Here is a 15,418-nt window from a genome sequence, read left to right on the forward strand (position 1 = left end):
CTACATCCACAACGATAAAGAAAACATTATCCCTCTCTGGCAGTGTAAATCTAAACGAAGCATCACTATTTTATTAGAATGTACCTAATGTTGTGGTAGGTGATGCCATGTGGATTGATTGCTTATGGCTGATGAATAATAAACCACTGATAGATTGCACTTCCTATAGATTAGTTTACTGCAATTAAACTTGAGTGATGTGCACACTGCCTTGTACAAACAATTGTCATATTGGCCCAAAACAGAGGGAGCACATTGTGTCATCAGTCGCCTCGTTACTGGCGAGAAAGTGGTTGGCAAGAGAGAGTGTGTATTTGTGCATCATGCAAAAATGTATTACTTTTTAACAACTCAATGATAGCTTTCAGATAGCCTTTTCCCGATGTTCTCAGAATTCCTCCATCTCCCTTCCTCTGTTAACACACTGTTAAGATACTTTCCTAATAGCTTTTAATGACACAATTAACAAGGAACTAAACAAACAACGCAGATATCATCACTGTCCACTCTTGTTGAAAACTGTCGGGAATCTATCCCTAGCCCTCTCTTGTCTACTTAACCCATGAATTTATTGTCCATTTTATGTGCTTCTTGAATGGACTTGTCTTCTTATTTATCTTGAATGCCTCTGATGAAGGAGAGTGCAACCAAAGACCCCCGTGATACAATGTTCATTGAGAACACACATTCATCCACCGTCCTCTTCTCATGAATCTGATTGACCTTCTCGCTCACCATGAACTACAGAAATAACCACGAGTATAAAAGGATTTTAAAAAATCAGTTGCTGTAACGGCCCACCAAATAATGGTGGACATATATAGGAGGCAGACAAACCAAATATGACAGCAATGATTTTTTTTCAGTTTAATGTTATCTACCTGAAGTGAAGACAGGCAACACATAGGTTGAGTGACTTGTTCAATTGTACTGCAAAGTCATAATTATATTTGTACCTGATTACCCACTTTCACGCCATTGACCATTGATTGAAGTGTAAATGGTTTTGTGAGGAAAAGAAGCAATATCCAAGTGAATTAAGAGCATTACTACTACAACTGCTACTAATTCACACTGATGACAGCCATATTGTGAAACCATCTCAAAATTCTAATTGGAAAATATGGGGATGGATATACCATTAACCTTACCTGTCTTTAAAACAAGTGGTGCCAGATGTCCTTTGGTTTAGAAGCCACTCTCTGTGAAGCAAACACAAAGTCCACAGTGGATGAGTAGTTGTCACGTTCGAAAAATCCCCTTCTGGGCAAAAGAGTCAGTTAGACAACAAGATCTATTCATGGCATTAGTGTTTATGTTTGAAATGCGTTTTAATGTGCGACTTTCCTTCTAGATCACCTCCCCACTCCAGTCCGAAACAGTTCTGAGTTCAGATGTTACTTCAAAATCGCACTACTAGTCACTTTAAACTGCGTATATTCCTTGAAGTCTCGGCGTCCTTTGCATAATGGTCATTGCACCACACTATTGCTATATTAGTGATTCAAACTGCTCTAATTGCTAGAGGACTCTGCATCTTTTTGCACAATTGTCAACAAATAAATAAATACTTTTTGCACTACAAAATTACTAGCAACATTTTATTGCTCAGCGACTGTTTTTCTCAATGTCTTTATGTCTCAAAAGTATTCTCTTTCAATTGACTGTCTGTTGTCGTACTAGAGCAGTTCCAACTACCGGAGACAAATTCCTTGTGTGTTTTTTTGGACATACTTTCTGAAAATAAGCCTTCTCCCTACAGACACTGAGAATGGCAACATACTGAAGAGTTTCCCGAAAGTCTGTCTCTGTAAACAAGCATATGAGGTGTATCAATATTAACCTGCAGTCTCTCATGACAAATCTGGAAAAACTCACAATAATACATTCATATATGACTGCTCCCTCATGTCACACTGAAGGCAGTGATCAGTTCATATTCACTGTATTAGAATTAGTTGAAATCATTGCACTATTTACTTGCTGCACAGCATATTGAGTCTATGAAACGATGTAAAAACACATTTATCACAGCATGGTTAGTCAAGTTGAAAAGTAGATTACCTTTTAAAATGAGGAAAGAGACATCAAGAAACAATTATGCACAGAGTATATTTTGGGTAGTTTTGGGTTACAATATTTTCTACATGTGATGACAAAATGGTTATATTCCTATGCATTTGCAATATAGTAGGGGTTGAAGGACTAAAGATTTTTTGTCGTTAGTTGCCTATAATGTGATTAAAGTCGGGTTCAAGTCGATTAATCGATGACATCATTGATATTTTCTCAGCACAGTACAGCGGTTCCCCAACTTTTTTTTTCAGCTAAAAACACATTTTGTCGGAGCGGTAGTTGCTGTAATTAAAAGGGGCCCGGTTCTTGTTTTCTCGACAACGAGCTGGCCAGAATTATCTTTTGTTCCTTAAGTGCGTTGTAAGACAGGACATTGTAGCCAGGCTCCCAAAAAATTCTTTGTTCATTCATCTTTGTTTCAGTATTTCTATTTGTGCTTTTATTGTATTTAAGGATGGACTTGCATATTTTGCAAGTGACTGTGCTACAGGTCTCATTTTTGGTCAAATATTTCCACACGCTTGTTGCTTAGTATGAACATATGCCGGTTGGTTGTGATGTTGGTTAGTTCGTGTTGTGAAAAGAATAAAATTCTCATTAACTCACACAGTTGTTGCCCCCTCGTCATCACACCTAACATTTTGGCGACGAAGTTGTAAATTCACTTCCTGCCACTGCCCTGGTTCCCTGCCGGTAGTCCTGTGGTTCTGCTGGCATGAACCTTTCAAGACTAGCGGCAATCAGAATAGCCGAAGCTAGCTAGGCTAACCACTATTCTCATCCACCAACAGCTTTTCGTACTCTTAGAACAGTGCAAACGTATGAAGACTGCGTTGCCTTGTTGGACGGACATTTCATTGCTGCATAGAGCATTATAGTCCATGACGAAAGCAGACGGGCAAGTCGAAAGTTCTTTGCAAGTGTCTCGTTTGATGTGTGTCTCGCGTCTAAGACGCACAAAAATGAGCAGGGACGCATAAAGCATGGTGAATCTGCGTCCACAGTCGCACATCATAGCTTACCCAAGTACGTGTGTGTGTTGCTGAAGTGCTTCAGCGAGTCATTATCCACTAAAACTACTAATCTTGTCTTGGTGCTAGCTAATCAAAGGCAGGGGAGGGGCGGGTTATCGTTGCATAAATACAGTGGACATGATACTTTTTTCCGGACTCGATAAATTTTCATTGTTCTGGTCACACCCGGCGCGCCGCTCATGACGCAGCGAGCCACTGGCGGAACGGCGTTGGCTCCGTAGGTGCACACACTTGGGACACTTTAGGGAAAGTTAATGATTTATTACATTCGCTAACCCGTGAGCTAACTAGCTGGCGAGCTAAGGACCTAAACAGCTCGCTCTGGTTCGCCTGATCATGGCAACATACAGAGGTCAATAACTGGTGGGCCAGACCCAGAAGCAGTCCCACAGGTACCCACACCATAGCCCAAAAAGAAAGGTTATGATTCCACAACAGATTACAGGCTTTACAGTAGTGTTGAACCATACCGACCAATCACATGCGAGTTCAGCCACCCCCTTCAGCGAATCAAATCTGCATCTCAGGTCGTAATTAACTGATTACGCACAGCCCAGACAGAAATGAGGACAAACGCAGCACGGGGGAGAGAAACAGACTCAGCTTGGAAGTTGAGTTAAAGAAAAGGAATTAAACATTTGGAACAAAGGGTGTTTAAAATGGAATGGTCAGTGTCATTTTTGTTTAAACTTCTCAGTGGGAAGTTCTCACTTGGAACACTTATTAAAAGTGCATACAGTATATGTGAAATGCTATTATGAAACAACAAGGTTAGGAAGAACCATAACCTCTAAAACGGTTGAGTTGTTAAGACTTGTTAAATTAAAATATGTAAATTTGTTTGAGACTTCACTGTTGTGTCAAGATGCCAAATAGAAAAGGGGAAACGCAAACTTTATTTTTTACAAGTTCAGCACTTTATTCTCTTTATTTACTTGCTTTTATTGTGAAATGCAGCCCTACTTTTATTTAGTACATAAGACAACATTACACAGTTGTGCTTATATGTTTGATTACCAGGGCAGAATAAAATGTGTACAATTCTTTATTATGCTCTAATATCATTACATTAGCGGCATTTAAAAAAACAACGATACTATCGTTTAGCTTGAATGTTTTCGGGAAAATATATCGCTCTAAAAAATTTGTCTCGTGGCAGGCCTAAACACATAATATATTGAGAAAGAGCAAGACCAATAGATAAAAATATTGGACAAACAGTATAAAAGCGAGAGGAACAAAGTAGTAAAAATCTGCAATATAGCTGGACCGCGATGCAAGAACCGTGACGTAGCGGAGGATTACTTTATCTGTATTCCATGATAATAAATTGTAGGGACTCATTGTTCCAGGGCTGGGACTTATTGTTCCATGACGTGCATCCCGGGACTCACAGTCTCAAATGGAAAATGATCTGTGCTTTATGAATTGGCCAACTGGACGACGAGATGTCAAAAATGTGTAATTAGCAATTAGCAGTTAGTTGACTTCAATGCGGAGTAGTCAGGTCGACTCGTCGACTAATGGGTTCAACCCCTACATTAGAGAGACAAGTACTGTGATATCTGAGTGGAACTGCAAATTGAAAAGACTATTTGCTCTCCAAACCCCTTCCTAGAAGAGTGTGTAGTGCATACCCCCTTATAAGTTCCACTGTCAATTGCCTATTTCTCTCTTGTTCTTCCACACTAAACTCATCCAACCACGCTTCCACATAGTCATGCTGGAACAGAAGGACCTTCCCCAAACTTTTCCCTCAAAGTTGAGAGGATAGAATTGGTAAAATACAGATTCAGGGAGGACAACCCACACATAATAGATTATTTTATTGATTGCAAGGAGTGTCTGTACCAACATAGTTGGTGTGCTTATTTGCCACAAGACAATCACTTTATTGTTTTTGACTAGCTCTCAGAAGAAGCAAAAGTACAGTAAAACAGTGGTTGTATTTATTCAGTTCTTCCACCATACTGCCACCCACAGTTTCCACATCTCCATTTGACTCAGGTTGTAAACTTGTAAGTTCCAACTGAAAACTTGTTGACAGGAGTGGTCTGATCCCTGTTCTGATTGGACAGGTGTCAGTGTCTAACATGTGAGACGAGCCCACCCTACTTTAATTGCTCCATAACACCTCATGTTTGAGTGTTCTTCTTGTATAAGGTTTTGCACAATGGATTGACACACATGCACTAAACCATGTGCTATGTGTAGCAGGGCTAAGAATAAGCCTGAGAACCGGGTAAGCTCACGTATATGTTGCTGCCAAGGCACGTCGCTGATCCCAGCTGCTCTCTTTCTGGGACGGTTCTGCCAAACCACTCATGGGGATCAAAGAGAGCTGACTGGACACCTGTGCCTGTCAATCTGTCTGTCTGTACATCTGGGGGAGTAAAATCCAATAAGACCTTCGGCCACTGTCAAGGCTTGCTTTGTTCTGTCGATGTTATTTCTGGATAGATTAACACGACTGAGCCGAGGACACAAGAACATATAATTGTCCAAAACCGTAGACATATTTATTTTGAAATGATAATTTGGCCCATCTGACAGGAGGATATGGCCCAACATGGCATCTGCGTTACCTTGTGGATGCAAATGAATGCAGCTGTCTGCAACAGAGATACACCTTTTGTTTGTCTTGTGACAAGAAAGGTGTGACAGATTCAATAGAAATGAGAAGAGAGGGGGAGGAAGACAGGAATGGATTGAAACAGGGTGTGGGCAACACCGTCGTGTGACAAGCATGACGACTGGGAGAAAATGTGACACCTGGCCTTGTCCTTGATGTGAATAAGAGCATGATATATCAAAAGTCAGAGGGAAAAGAGATGGGTATTACCCGGGAGAACAAAATGAAGAGAATAACTATTTTTAGCAGCAGTGTAAAAATACGCTAGTAGTCCATTTAATATTTCTCTAGATGTAGAGTCCCTGTGTAATAATCAATCATGTTTTATTAGAAACAATCATCTTAATGTTATGCTCTGTAAAGAAAAGTGTGACTGATACTGCTTGAGAAACATCTTAGTAAGGGAGAGAGTGAAGGATATAGGCACATACTTGGAAGAGGTGGGTGATGATGGGATTTGTATATTTTTATATTGTAATGTTTATGTTTGCATATCCTCTGTTCAACTCTAAATAAATAAAATCTAAAAACAAAACAAGTTATACTGTTGTTGCATCGGGATAGTCATGCAATGAGATCAAATTTATTCATTAACAGAGAAAAGACTATTCCCTCATGCGTGGGATGAGCTGGAATGGACCTTCACATCTGTTCAGGTTGATCCAGATGAATTTTGGTTGAGAGGATAAACACGCAGCAGCACTGATCATCTATTCTTTGATTGTCTGCCTTCTCCTCATCTGGTACGAGGCTGATTGATTTCAGAAGGCTGGAACCCCTGGACTGCCCCTATTGATCCTCCATCCTGAATGCTCTCTCTTTTCCAATTAAGACTTCACTAAGCCGCCACTATAGAATACTCCTAATGAATGCCAAGTTCCTGCCAACACCTTAATGTTGCTTTTGCTAGGCTGCCTGTCTCACCTCCTTCCCTATTTCTGCCTCACTTCCCTACTATCGGTACTCCTCCACTCTACTTAATGCTCAATAACTTCTCACCAATGCAGCTGGTATTTGTGAAGATGCAGTTGACGGTATGGGGATAGCAAAGGACACTCACTGTTCATTGGAGATAAGCATGGAAGCTTTCCTATACAACACTGAGAACGAATCTCTTTAGCAGCAGTCAGGTTTGAGGGATGAAAATGATTTGAGCTACTTCAGTATGAGTGTCAGTCAAAGTACAACAAACTATGCACTGGGTAAGAATGACATCAAATACAGTCAAAGCTGTGAGGGCAAATAAGCAAAGTTTTGGTTTTTATTTATGAGCTGAGTTTACTTGGAAAGAGAATAAACCCTGTCTGACTCTAATTTGTTTTAATTGACATGTATTCTTTCATCAAATATACACTCTCTCGCCTACGTTAAGTATTCAGTCGCAGAAAAAAGCAGTTCAGTTGCTGGTCACTTGTACCCCTGAGGCACAAGGTTTTAAACTAGTAGCCACACTTCTTTGGTGGAGTGAGAAAACCCAATTTCAGAGATATGTAATTCCATAAACCTTATTAACAGCAACACACTGGCTGCTGCACCCAGAGGCACGAAGGAGGGGTGCGGGTGGGGAGAGATCGTGCGTGCTGCAGTTGTGACAAGGCTCAACACGGGGCGCAGGCGGGGTGACGGACACTGAAATGGAAATCTAGGCCCTTGGAGTGTGGAAAATAAGGGAAATATACATGGCCACAGTGTTCCGCCACACTGATATACTAAGATGAGGAGTACTGTAATCAGAATCAGAATCATCTTTATTTTCCACATTTTATTGTCGAAAACACAAGGAATTTGTCTCCGGTAGTTGGAGCCGCTATCGTACGACAACAGGCAGTCAATTGACAGAGAATACTTTTGAGACATCAAGACAGAAAAAACACAGTCACTGAGCAATAACAGGTTACCAGTAATGCCGGTACAATTATTATTTTTTTTTTTAACAATACAATGAGTTAATTAGAATTAATACAATGAGTCGGGATCTGCTCTGTTTAAGGTCTATTTTGACTTGAATTAATCAATCATATTTATCTATAAAGTAGATTGTTTGAAATTGAACACCACTGAGGTACTACAATATCGTGGCTGACATTGGTCATCAGCGCGAAATATCAGCGTACCTCATCACACCTCAGCCCAACATGCATCAAACAATAATCTCAGGTCATTGGTATAGCGTTTTCTTTGGCTTGTTATGTTTTTTTTTGTGACTGAACAAGGGGTCTTTGAGAAGTACAATGTGAGAAGACAAAAATAATACACACAGAATGTATTTTATTGCGTCTTTTTATTTGATCTTATTTCTATGTTGAAATCAATCAGTCAGCGTAATGTAAATTACAGGGGGACTAATAATCAAAGCTAATGTCCAATGTCCCCATGCGCGTCGTTACTAGCTATCGAAGTTAAGATACAGTGTTTAATTATTATTATTATTTATATATTAAAATTTTTTTTTAGAGACCATAAGTTCTTTTTACACTTGCAGAACAATGAAGAATGTTAAAAGGGGACACGTGTAGGCCTCATCTGCAGCTCACTTTTTGGACTAGTAGTACAGGAGTTCAATTTGGGATATTTATACAGGTATTGTAGAATTATTATTTATTTTTTTCAGTTCTTATTTTTTGTACCGCATGTTGGATATAATCAAATCAAATCTCCACATTATGCTTTCCTCAAAAGGGGACACATTATGAAAAAATACTTTTAATAGTTTGGTACAAATCACCCATCAACACACCCATCAGGTGTGAAATTAAACAACCAGGTAAATGTTACATTCACTTGCCTATTTCTGAAAATTTGTGTTTGAGTGAGCCGTTCTAAACTTCTGCCCCTCTGTTACAAAAGAGTGGGGATAATTTACATAATACTGGCTGTTTTCTCTACCTATGATTGGGCAGCTAGGCTCCCATGGTTAAATTAGCCAGTGATGGCCAGTGATGGCTTCGTGCAAGTGCCATTCATTAGCAGTCTGTACATGGATGCATAGACACCACAACAAGTGAGCCAACCCAGGCAACTGCTGAGAGCCCTAAGCTCAAGGTGGGGTGGGGCTTACTTGCCTGGAATGCCCTGCACGGAGCGGTGAACATAGTCCATAGTCTCCAGAAATCTCCAATAGCACTCTGCGTCATTAGATTTGATGGTCATCGTGTGAAAGAGAAAATACGTCTATGGTAACGAAACACATACTCGGTATTTACACGAGACAGAAGCCCAACACCATGATTTGACCAAAAGTGTGAGGATAGTTGTGGTTATTAAGTGTACTGTAGTTCTACAGTGCTGTTAAAAAGTATTGGACTCCTTCTAAAATTCTTATATTTTTGCATAGTTTCCCCACTTTGTTTAACTGGTAAATGGACTGCACTTATATAGTGCTTTATCTACACCAGGGGTGTCAAAATGATTTTTGCCGAGGGCCACATTGTCATTTCAATTTCCCTCAGAGGCCCGTTATGACAGTGAAACCATACCTCATCATATTCTTTTATATTCACAACAAATTGAGGGATAACTAGTTTTAAAATCAGAAGGATAATAGTTTGTTCAACTATTGATCAAGTTACTGTAAAAAGAGGATTAGTAGCAGAAAAATGCCATATCTCAACATTGTTGTTCATTACATATGACAATTTAGAATTTTTGTTCAGATTTTAGCAAGAATCATGGAAGTTGACACACATGATTTCCTTCTAAAGAACTGCAGGCCTCCCTTGCCTCAGCTGAGGTCAGTGTTCATGACACATCAATAAGGAGGAGACTTGGCAAAAATGGCATCCATGACGGAGTTCCAGTACAAAAACCACTGCTGACCAAAAAGAACAAAGCCGCGTCTTACTTGTGGGGAAAAAAACCAAAACATCTGAATTAGTCCCAAGACTTTTGGGAGAGTATTATTTGGACTGACGAGAAGAAAGTTGAGCTTTTTGGAAGGTGTGTGTTGCATCTGGTGTACAGGTAGCACTGCATTTCAGAAAAAGAACATCATACCAACAGTCAAACATGGTGGTGGTAGTGTGATGGTCTTGGGCTGCTTTTCTCCTTCAGGACCTGGACAAATTGCTGTGATTGACAAAAAATCCTGAATGAGAAAGTTCAGCCATCAGTTTGTGACCTCAAGTAGAAGCAGATTTGGGTTCTGCAGCAGGATGACAATCCAAAACACACCAGCAAGTCAACTTCTGAATGGCTCAAAAAACAAAATAAAGGTTTTGGAGTGGCCTAGTCAAAGTCCAGACTTGAATCCGATTGAAATTCAGTGGTGTGACCTTAAAAAAAAAACATTCATGCTCACTCGAAAACCCTAAATTTTTGCTGAATTCTGCAAGGAAGAGTGGGCCAAAATATCTCCACAGAGATTTGAAAGACTCATTGCCAGTTATAAGGCCTCTTTATTCTCCTGGCCGTCAGCACCCGCATTGCATCACGTGACCGATGCATAGGGCCGTGCGGCCCCTATGCGGTACTTGACGTGCACACGGCACAAATTGTCGCGCGCACAGAATGCTTGATTGGTCCGTTTTAGTCACATGCTGTGATGATGTACTCAACCTTTCCCTTAGTTCCACATACCACCTACACCGCTGCCGCCTTCTTGATCGATTTTGCAGTATAATTAAACATATCATCTGGTCATCTAGGTCCATTTGTTCTAGCAGACACTGTTCCACTGTCGCCATTGTTGTTGCTTTGTTCGTGTGGTGTCCTGCCTAATACCAACTCTAGCGACAGCCCCGACTTGGAGGAGAACTGCAGGACATTTTTAAAACAGCGCACGTGGGTTGCGCTCGAGTATAAGGCCAACTGCGCGCAGGATAGCCGCAGTGACGTAAGCGCGGTCACTACCCGCGCGAGAATAAACAAGCCTATAGAAAACGCTTGATTTCAGTTGTTGCTGCTGAGGATGGACCAACCAGTTATTAAGTTTAGGTGGCCATTACTTTTTCACATAGTCCCACATAGTTTTTTTTCTTTCATAAATGAAATCACCATTTAAAAACAGCATTTTAAGGTCACTTGGGTTATATTTGTCTGATATTTACCGTAATTTCTCGTGTATAATGCGCACCCATGTATAATGCGGACCCCCGAAGTTGACCTCACAATTCTGGAAAACCCTTCTACCTATGTATAATGCATTTTTACAATGCATGATTCTTTCAAAGAATTATTCTGAAGTTAAGCACTTTATTTGAACATGTAATACATTTTTTATTTACTTGCTTTCATTTTTAAATGCACAGCCTTACTTTTATTTCGTAAATGAGAAAACACACAGTTGTGTTCATTTGTTTGATTACCCAGGCAGAATTTGTAAGATGGGTACAATTCTTTAAAGAAAACATGAAGGGCTAGGTGAAACACATTTAATTTTATTTTAATGGGATTCAAATTAAACTGTCACGCATTTCAGAAAAGCATTATCATTAAACAAAACATAACCATGAAGAAATGAATGATGGTTGTTGTTCAGTACTTCATAGTATCTGCCAGGGTATGTAAAATTATTAGCACAACTGTACATACAGTATATGCAGTCATACGTACCTCTGTCACATTGGAATGAAAGTGTAGGGTACACCTTTTTCATAACCTTAAAGTGGCGGCATATTAGAATGAAAGTGTACACCTTTCTCATAACCTCTAGGTGGCGGTGACATTGGAATGAAAGTGTACAGCTTTTTCATAACCTCTAGATGGTGGCATACATTTATAAAATGTGAAAGCTTTTTCATTTTGCCCTATATCCATGTATAATGCGCACTATTGATTTTTCACAATTTATTTGGGGGGGGGGGGGAAATGCGCATTATACATGAGAAATTATGGTACATTTGTTTGATGATCTCAAACAAAGTGGGGAAACTATGCAAAAATATAAGAATTTGAAAAAGGAGGCCATTACTTTTTCATGGCACTGTATATTATTTGCGTTAAGGAATGTCAGCGACCATTTTTCCAGAGACACATGGGAACTGTTTTAAATAACTCATTTAAAGATTAGACTCATTGTTGTTTGTAGGTTTTAGGGGTGGAAAATACTCTCCTTAACTGATGAATTGATTAATATATATAGCGGCTGAAATAACGTTCCAGTTCTCCCAGGACCGTTCAAATTAAATAAAATTCAGTTCCCAGTTTCGATGCCTAGTCCTCCAGCTGCGAAGAAGTAGTGGCAAAAAGCAACGAAGAAGCGGTATACACCAACAAAGAAGAATGGGCACGATGACGTGCTTGTGTCCAACGGTAGCAGCGGCGAACAAAAGTGTGTCTTAACTTTGTTAAAATGAATGACCAGTCGTCTCAGTGCAACACTTGGAATAAGATTATATTGTGCAAAGGCGTTTTTCCCGATGTGTAGCGTCTGATGCACTGAGAGCCTCAGCCTACACCGTGCGGAGCTTCAATGAAGTCAACTCTTAGTCACATCGGTGAGTGAAACAATAAAATACATCTATGCCAACATTGAGACAGCTATCAAGGTAAACGGTTGCTTGCACTTTTGCACTGATGGTTTTTAGCGTTTATTTTAGTCTTCAAACCAACGTAAGCGGCGATGACAAAAAAAAAAAAAAATAATAATAATAATTGGTGGGTAGGGAAAGGAATCAGCGTTTTAGAGCGTTTGGTTCCATCCATTTAAAAAAAAAAACCAATCAAATAAATAAATCACCGGTGCCGTGTGAAGTTACTTTTTGTGCCAAAATGCTGAGTTCCTGTGCGTGCCCTTCAAAATAAAAGACTACAAGCTTAAAACAAGAAGTCAAGTTAAAACTTGACTATAAACCATTTTGACGTGATGAAACAGAATACAGGGGCAGCTATATAGCTGTCAGTGAAGTCAATTCTCAGTCAACTGGATGAGTGAAACAATAAAACAAAATAGTTAAAACAGTTAAAATAACTATTTTAACAATGCTATATTTAACTTTTAGCTGAAACATTAATTCATGAATATTAAGTCAATTGGGATAGTTCTATACACATTGCCTTTTACTTCATAGGTTTGATATTGATAGTGGTTATAAAGAATCTCGAGTCAAATATTCATTTTAGTCTATGCTGCGGCCTGGTAAGAAAATGCCATCCAACCATTTTCTGAGTCGCTTCTCCTCACTAGGGTCACGGGCGCGCTGGAGCCTATCCCAGCTGTCATCGGGCAGGAGGTGGGGTACACCCTAAACTGGTTGCCAGCCAATCGCAGGGCACATACAAACAAACAACCATTCGCACTCACAGCCACACCTACGGGCAATTTAGAGTCTCCAATTAATGTATGTTTTTGGGATGTGGGAGGAAACCGGAGTTCCCGGAAAAAACCCACGCAGGCACGGGGAGAACATGCAAACTCCACACAGGCGGGGCCGGGGATTGAACCCAGGTCCTCAGAACTGTGAGGCTGATGCTCTAACCAGTCGTCCACCGTGCCGCCGCTAAGAAAATGGATGTTCATAATTTGGACACCCTTTATTTAAATCATGCAAACTTTTTTGACCCAGCCCACTAAAAGAATCGGAATCGAGAATCATTTGGAACCGGAATCGAACAAAGGAATCGGAAACGCTCAAATTCAAACGATGCCCACACCTAGTCAGTGCAAATGAATATCAGCTGGTTCAGTCCTAATTGATGGCCTAGAAAAAGGTCTGATTGCCAAGGTGTGAGTCAAGATGGGTGAGAGCAAAGAGCTGTGTCAACACCATCGCAAACTAATTATTGCAAAACATAATGGCATTGGTTACAGGCGCATATCTAAGCTTCTGAATGAGCTTCTGAGCACGGTTGTGGCCATAATATGTAAGTGGAAAGCCAATCATGCCACTATAAATTTGCCTCGATCAGGTGCTCTTCGCAAGATTTCTGACACAGGAGTGCAAAGAATAATCAGAAGAGCCAAGGACCACCTATGGAGAGCTTCAAAAAGACCTGGAATTAGTAGGTACTGTTGTCACAAGGAAAACAGTGAGTAATGCACTCCACCACCATGGCCTCTTGGGACGCTCACCACGCAAGACCCCATTGCTGGAAAAAAAGCATGTGAAAGCTCATTTAAATTTTGCTGAACAACATTTAGACAACCCAGTTAAATACTGGGACAATATAGTCTGGTTGGATGAGAGCAAAATTGAACTGTTGAGATGGCATAATGCACAGCACATTTGGAGGAGAAATGGCACTGCACATCACCCTAAAAACACTATACCAACTGTGAAGTTCGGAGGGGAGAACATGAGGTGTGGGGCTGCTTTTCAGCAAATTGTACTGGTAAACTTCACATTATTGAAGGAAGGATGAAAGGGTTTATGTACCGAGACATTCTTGACAAAAATCTGCTACCATATACGAGGATGATGAAAATGAAACGAGGGTGGAGATTTCAGCAGGATAATGATCCAAAGCAGACTACCAAGGAAACTCTCAATTGGTTTCAAAGAAAAATAATAAAGCTGCTAGAATGGCACAGCCAATCACCTGACTTGATTCCAATAAAAAAATCTATGGAAAGAACTGAAACTCAAGGTCAATAAATGAAGCCCACGGAACCTTCAAGATTTGAAGACTGCTTATGTAGAGGAATGGGCTAAAATCACACTAGAGCAATGCATGAGACTAGTTTCTCCATACAGGAGGTGTCTTGAAGCTGTCATTGCCAACAAAGGCTTTTGTACAAAGTATTAAATAAATATCAGTTGTTCAATACTTTTTCCCTGTGTCATTTCACATTATTACACACAACTTAATTTCTGATCTTATTTGTTCTACTTTCTCTGTATGTAAGGATTACTTGGGTTGTTCCAAACATCTGGTGACATTTTCAGGTCAATAGCACCTTTGGAAGAATATTTAATGAGAAAAATGGTGACGTGTTATTGACTTATTTCAGCCGCCGTAAATCTAAGTAATTATTGTTTGTAATGTATTATTGACAAGTGAGAGGTTTCACAACAGTTTCATCCAGATAGCATATTTTTTTGCGTCCTAGAACAATCTAATATGGAACTTTTGGAGCTTATTGGGTTATGTTTTTGCCAAACTGAATTTGAGATTGGCGGCACGGTGTCCGACTGGTTAGCACATCTGCCTCACAGTTCTGAGGACCCAGTTTGCATGTTCTCCCCGTGCCTGCGTGGGTTTTCTCCAGGTACTCCGGTTTCTTCCCACATCCCAAAAACATGCGTGGTAGGTTAATTGAAGACTCTAAATTGCCCGTAGGTGTGAATTTTTCTTTGTTTATATGTGTCCTGCGATTGGCTGGCAACCAGTTCAGGGTGTACCCTGCCTCTCGCCCGAAGATAGCTGGGATAGGCTCCAGCACGCCCACAAACCTAGTGAGGATAAGCGGTACGGAAAATGAATGAATTTGAGATAAATTTATCCGCTTTTCATAAATCCCACCGCATCATCAGTACATTGTGCATGCCTCTCAGCCTGCCGTTGTCTGAGTGTTCTCAATGACTATTTCACTAAATCCCCGTGTGGAGGAGTGGAGTGTGTCTGCCACAATTTTAAGCACATGAGCATGCACCTGCGGAGCGAGTTGCAGTCACTCGAGGACACACACTCATTAGATGGTGGATAAGACAAGAAGATGCTTGATAAAACACTTCAAATGACTTTGGAAGCAGGTACAAATAATTATGGTAATAATTACAATTATGGAAATGAGATTTGC

The 15,418-nt window shown here is 40.2% G+C and overlaps 1 protein-coding gene across 17 annotated transcripts in view; it reads right to left on the reverse strand.

The window, feature by feature from the left end:
* Window positions 1–15,418, reverse strand: part of sulf2a (sulfatase 2a) — a 79,829-nt gene that overhangs the window by 44,290 nt on the left and 20,121 nt on the right. For 13 of the 17 annotated variants that reach the window (XM_061785066.1, XM_061785062.1, XM_061785070.1 and 10 more), the window contains one exon: window positions 1,152–1,202. The exons of the other annotated variants lie outside the window; for them this stretch is intronic. The gene's annotated coding sequence lies outside the window, so the exon portion shown is untranslated. The remainder of the gene's footprint in view (window positions 1–1,151; window positions 1,203–15,418) is intronic. 17 annotated transcript variants of the gene reach the window in all.

The sequence above is a fragment of the Phyllopteryx taeniolatus genome, chromosome 9, assembly GCF_024500385.1.
Source record: "Phyllopteryx taeniolatus isolate TA_2022b chromosome 9, UOR_Ptae_1.2, whole genome shotgun sequence".
Lineage (NCBI taxonomy): Eukaryota > Metazoa > Chordata > Actinopteri > Syngnathiformes > Syngnathidae > Phyllopteryx > Phyllopteryx taeniolatus.